Source organism: Oryzias latipes, chromosome 18, assembly GCF_053564925.1.
Source record: "Oryzias latipes strain Hd-rR chromosome 18, Olatipes_Hd-rR_3.1".
NCBI lineage: Eukaryota > Metazoa > Chordata > Actinopteri > Beloniformes > Adrianichthyidae > Oryzias > Oryzias latipes.
The window spans coordinates 23,835,768-23,841,767 of NC_136254.1; the positions used below are offsets into that span (position 1 = coordinate 23,835,768).

At 39.8% G+C, this 6,000-nt stretch overlaps 1 protein-coding gene across 3 annotated transcripts in view; it reads right to left on the reverse strand.

Annotated features, from left to right (window-relative positions):
- Nucleotides 1–5,263, reverse strand: part of LOC101169815 (protein phosphatase 3 catalytic subunit alpha) — a 181,420-nt gene extending 176,157 nt beyond the window's left edge. For all 3 annotated transcript variants that reach the window (XM_078936363.1, XM_078936362.1, XM_078936360.1), the window contains exon 1: nucleotides 5,117–5,263. The gene's annotated coding sequence lies outside the window, so the exon portion shown is untranslated. The remainder of the gene's footprint in view (nucleotides 1–5,116) is intronic.
- Nucleotides 5,264–6,000: the final 737 nt, after the last annotated feature.

Below are 6,000 nucleotides of genomic sequence, written 5' to 3' on the forward strand. Positions count from 1 at the left end.
TCCGTGGTTACCATGTGGTTCTTCTTTCATCTACTTCACTGGTTTCCGTTATGATCTCCCGAAGGAAAACCCGGAGACAAGAACCTCAGAATGTTTGACCAAACATTGGTTAGCGGATCCTTGGAGGCTGTTTGCTGTAGATTTACCAGAGTGCCTGGCTCTGCAACCGACCATCGACACTCAACCACCACAGCATCCATCACTGCCATCTCCCGGTACTTTCAGTCCAATCCGGTTCTGTTTGTGGTTCTGCCAGGAACCGGTGGTGAACATGCAGGAGAAGGCAGGAATTAAAAATTTAGTCAATAAACTAAAAGTAAGATAAAACTTTGAAACTCTGACACTTAGAACGTGACAAAAACCAACACACAACAAACTAATCAAAAGGGAAAATCCTCACAGGTTCTACAATAATCCCACGTATGATGGATGATCCTTGATGAGTGCTCTGCAGACTGTTGGGGTGTTCATTTGTTCAGTCAAATAGGTTGTCAAGTTTGGTGCTGATTTTGTGAGTTACAGTGAACCTCAGCATCTCGCCGGGCGGGCGGAGACACTGACCACAGGCACTCGGACCCAGACGCAGTGACAGAGCGGGCGTCTGCTCTTGCTCAGAGAGCACTTCAGCACTAAATAAAGCCTATGATAAGTGCGCCGTAAGCTGGGAGTGATGCAGCAACGATCCACTCAACTGAAAGCAGTGTTTTTAACATGTTCTTGTGGCATCAGCAATGGGAGGGGAAGAGGGGCGGGGTTATTTCTAAAGAACTCCTGCTGCTCTGCAGATATTATGTCCTTAAAATGAAACAGGTTTTTAGAAAACAAACGACATTATCATAATGAAAAGACCACTGGGAACGCCTTTGAAATAGATCAAAAGATGATGGGAGATGGTCTTTGAAAACACCTGTTGAAAGAAATTCTGCAATGCTGGGTTGTTTTAGAGTCAGTGTCAGAGGGATTGTGTTTGGATGTGTGACGCATGAAAAAACAACTACAGCCAAACACATAAAGTGGAGTCTGAAAGTACAGTCGTCCAGGTTCTCCAGCTCACATGCGATAACACAACCTCAACGAAATCGCGCTTCATTGGCTTTTTTCTGCACTTTTGACACCTTTTTATTGCTTGCTTCACTTTTTTTTCCTAATATGTTTGTTTAGGTTTAGTGCACTGATTGAAACAGATATTTATGGGATGCAAATAACCATAAATGAAGGTATTAAGGCATAAAAAGTTAGGTTTTTTTTCACTTGCGCCAGACAGACAGACAGAGAGACATTATATCTTTATGTAAATCGAACATTTTTATTATTTTTATCATGGAGGTACAGATTATTTTCCTTTGGCCCCCAAAATCATGTATTGAAGGGACAAAGGAGGAAAACTGCTTAAACTTTACCCCCCCCATTAAACTAATAAGCAAACAGTTTAGCCTGACGGATATTTGCTGAAAGGAAAAGAAAAAAACCCATAAAGCTGCGTTCTCCATCCCTGTTTGCAACTATGAGAGCAGATTGTGAAAATTCAATCCCCCCTGCAGAGCCTGGCTTTAAGGCCCTGGTTGAGTCGGGGGCTTTCATGTGCCTTTCTTGTTTTTTTGTTTTTTTTCTTGGGGTGTTTTTTTTTCTTGACCAAAGCGTGTCCGACCCGTTTAATTAACACCTCAGGAAATCATGTCAAATTGTGCACAAAGGGCATAACGTGTCTCCTTTAAGATTATCAGCAATTTTACATGAAACCTTGAAGAGTTGTAATGATTGATTACAGGTTTCTGCTGCACAAGCAAGAAAGCCATTAACCCAAAAAGCTCTACTTAAAAGGTGTCGGCCTCTTTTCCTGCGTCCACCTGCATGCAATTTTCTCCGTGTAAGTGGACAGGAAGGAGGAAAGAGTTGTAGTTTTTAATATCAGAGACGACGAGCTGCACCGGCAAACAAAGGGGGGTTTTGTGAGCTTTATGACAGCCGGACTGGACCACTTTTCTGTTATCGCCGGGCTAAAATGCTAGCATGAAATCCCCTCCGGTTGTCTCGAGACTTTTGCTCCAAGAGAACTTTTTTTTTTAAAAGTTCCACTCCGATCACGATTTTTTCAATTCGTTTTCAGTGGTATTTTAATTGGGATGATGCCATTTTTAGTGAAAATCAAAGACCCTGTGTTGTTTTCTACGACATAGTTTCTGCAGAGCGACAGGAGTTCTGTTAGGGGAAAGCCCGTCCCCACATCCCATCAACCTTTTGTTTTGCCTCCTCTCCTGCTAGCTCACAGCTCCTCACAACTCCAACCTAACATTACCGGTGCAACAAAAATGGCGAACAATATTGAAGTTTAGAGCCAGATCCCAGCTCAGACGAGGAAAACAAAAGACGTTCATGGATCTATTTGTCTGCAAGTGGATGCTTCAGAATGGAGTGGAGCAGGGAGCTTGAGGTTAGCCGATTGTACGCTACAACTACAAGCATTCTTTTAGTCTGCTTCTGATTCCCACTCATTTGAATGAAAAAATACCCAGAAATACAATTTTAGTCTACATTCTCTTTATATTTGTGCTCTATCTTGAGAAAAAGGCTACAAGAACATGTTAAAAACACCTAAAAAAAACAGTTTTCATTGGAGTGGGTCTTTCAAGGCCGCGCAGAGTGAAATTCACTTTGAGCGTGCTCTCTGCATCTCCTCTCATATTTCAGCTAAAACTGCCTCCTCGGCAGGGCCAAGGAATGCATCAAGCGCCATAAATCAGCCGCCTGATAGGAACTTGGCGGGAGGACAGCAGCTCGGAGAGCCGTGCAGCTACAGTACAGTAAAGATGTTTTAAGGTGAACATTACCATCTTTGTGGAAGAGAGAAAAAAAATGAGTGGGAGGTTTCCTCAATTCTAGGGAGTTTTTTTTTTTTTTTTCTTGAGCAAATGACAGAGCAGTGAAAACCCTTTTTCACCTCAGTTGGCCTCGCTTGCATTCCTGCAGTGGTGAATCACCAGCAGGGAGGTGAAGGATGCTCCGCAGCAGGTCTCTTATGGTCAGACGGGGTGCAGGTGGGTTCGCTCGAGCTTTGTCCTGGGAGCCTTTCTTGTCCCGGCGAGAAAGAAGGAGTGAGTTCATGTAAAAGGAGGCAGCCAGCCCAGTGTGTGCCAGGTTTGTTTGTCACATCTCCGCCTGTCTGCGCCTTATGCAAATGGGCAGGGACTGAGGGGGGGGGGGGGGGGGGGGGCAGGCTGGGAGGGACGGCTCCATGGGAAACTGCTGGTCCTAATCCAGCATGTTGAACAGGGGAGCACTTTTCAACAAAACACCCCCCTCCCACCACCACCACCACCCCTCTGTCAAGTCGTACACACACACACAAACAAACACATGCGCACAAACACCCTTGAACAGCATGCCCTCGTCGCTCCCTCAAACAAACATCACAAGGGGAACACAAAGGCGCGTACACAACTCCTCTCCCAGTGACACACATAAACACCCCACACCTGTTTCTTTTGGGCGCATCCAAACAGACATGAATTAATATGTGAACAAATCCCACGATCTTAAGACCCACTGTCGGTCCGCAGGGTGTAATACCAGGGTGCTTTCAATGAGATAACAACAAGCCTCAGCGTGATCGGCCTGTACTACCACCTAAAGATAGACTAATAACACGCTCCAGCCACGGTCCATGACTTAGACTATGAAATTTATGCTAATTTGCGTGGGAATGCTCAGAGCTATTGGTTTTTTTTTTTTTTAGACAGCTTTTTTCTCCCCAACTACAGTTCTGAAGACAAATAAAGAGTCTGGTTGAAAATCCTAAGTGGTGGAACTTCAACCTTTAGAGATTTTAGCGTTTGAACTAGAAATCTCCAAATCATTTTTATACAAAGATGACGCTTCTACTTTGTGATAAATAAAGAATAAACACAAAAACACAACAGTTAGCCTCCTGTGTGATGAATACAATGCAAATGACTACTTCAGAACTATATTGAAACATTTTACTATCAGTTTTATTGTCAGTATCAGTTTTATTGTGTTAAATTTCAAATGAACTAAGTTGAACTGTTTTTTAAAAAAAGATGGTGGACAGTACCTATATATTTTTACAACCTATTAAAATCCATTTTTATTTTATTTGTGGTAATTTATTTTTTGGCAGAAAAATTAAATAAAGCTTAAGTGGTCCCCGTTAAAGATATGGCCACAACTACTACACTAAGAGTTGACTAAAATCGTATATATTATGTTATTTACAGTTCTCCAAAAATATAATAAAAATGTTTAAATGTTATATAGACCCATTTCCTTTTTAATTAAATTAGAGGAGAGGCCATTAAACTTTCTTTTTGTTCAAAAACAGCCCTCAAGCTCTTAGCTAGCTCATTCTATCTTAGTTTAGCTAACAGTTAGACACTAGCTTTAACATGTCAAATTTTAATAAATGAAAATGTCCAAAGTTTCTGTGTTATTAACGCTTTTCATTCTTAAATTAGTGGAGAGGGTTTAAAACCACAAGTTTTTTTTTTCCGAAAGAATCCTCAATCACTTGGTTTAGCTTGTTTTATCTTAGTTTAGCTAATAGTCAGCCACTAATTTGAATTAAGAAATTATAATTAAAATGTCTAGTATTTTTTTTATTTTTAAAATCAAATTAGAGGAGAAACAATTGAACCCCAAATGTTTTATTAAAAAAAAAACAAGCCTCTGGGGTTTAGCTTAGCTTAGTTTAGCCTAGCCAAGCTAAAAGTTAGCCACTAACTTTACTTGAACTAACTAGAAAAACTTTGAGTTTCAGACAGTTTAAGAAACTTGAGGTAAAGGAATATTTAATTATAAAAGTAGCAGAAGTTTTATTTAAAACATAACCAGTTAGCTTAGCATAGCTAACATTCATCAACAACTCCCTGAATGGGCACAAAAAAAATGTGTTTGGTAAAACTGCACAAATTTAAGAAAGGAAGAAAATAAATCACATATCCATTAAAATAAAATATTGAAGTAGATGAATTCAGGATTAATACATTTTTGTCACTTAGCACTGAAGCTAAATTAACGGTTAGCTACACCTCGTTTGATCAAACCATTGACTATATGAGAAACAGAATGAGCGTGACAGCAGTTGAAGAGAATGACTTACTTCTGCCTTCAGCGAAATGATTCAGTGATTCAATTCAGTCGCTGCTTTGTTTTTCTTTTTGTGATGTGGTCGCCACCATGTTGGTGCCAGAAATCATCAATAAGCGGCGATTGATCTTTAGTCAGTCCGAGTCATTGTTTCTATGGTAACCACTCTTGCCAATCAGAACTTGTTGGTTGCCCACACCCCTACTATCACTTAAAGGGGTGAATCTGTCAAACATTTCGAACGTCTTAAATGAGGCCACATGCTATTATTGAGGCATTTTATTGGTCAGGTTATGACTTCACAAACTTGCACTAAAAAAAGTGTATATATATATATATATATATATATATATATATATATATATATATATATATATATATATATATATATATATATATATATATACACACACAACTGTTAAATGTTAAAATAAGGTAGCAGAGAAAGAATGGCTATTCTTACTAATAGAATGACTGATTAACTGTGGGATTTTGGCTTATTGGAACCAGCAAGTACTTCCTATTTTTGGGGAGGAGTGAGTCTGTCCAGTTTTTATATACAGTCAATGAATCAAACTTGACTTTTTAATTTTTTTGTAAAATAAATTGACATTTTGTTCTGAAGACTACCTAAACTAAAAGCGCACACATAAGAATAAATATTATTTTATTTGGAGATCTACTAGGGTTAAATGCACCAACAGTTGCACAGAGGAGCGCTGGAACATCTCAGTAACAAAGATGGAGATCCCACTGGAGAACCAAAGACAGATCAATGCGCCAAAGGGGCAGACTTCATCTTAGCCAGGGAGGGACAGAAAATGGATCAAACAACAGACAAGCAAAAATGATAAAAACTGGGACATTTTGGACGTTGAGCTGGCAAAGAGTGTGAGG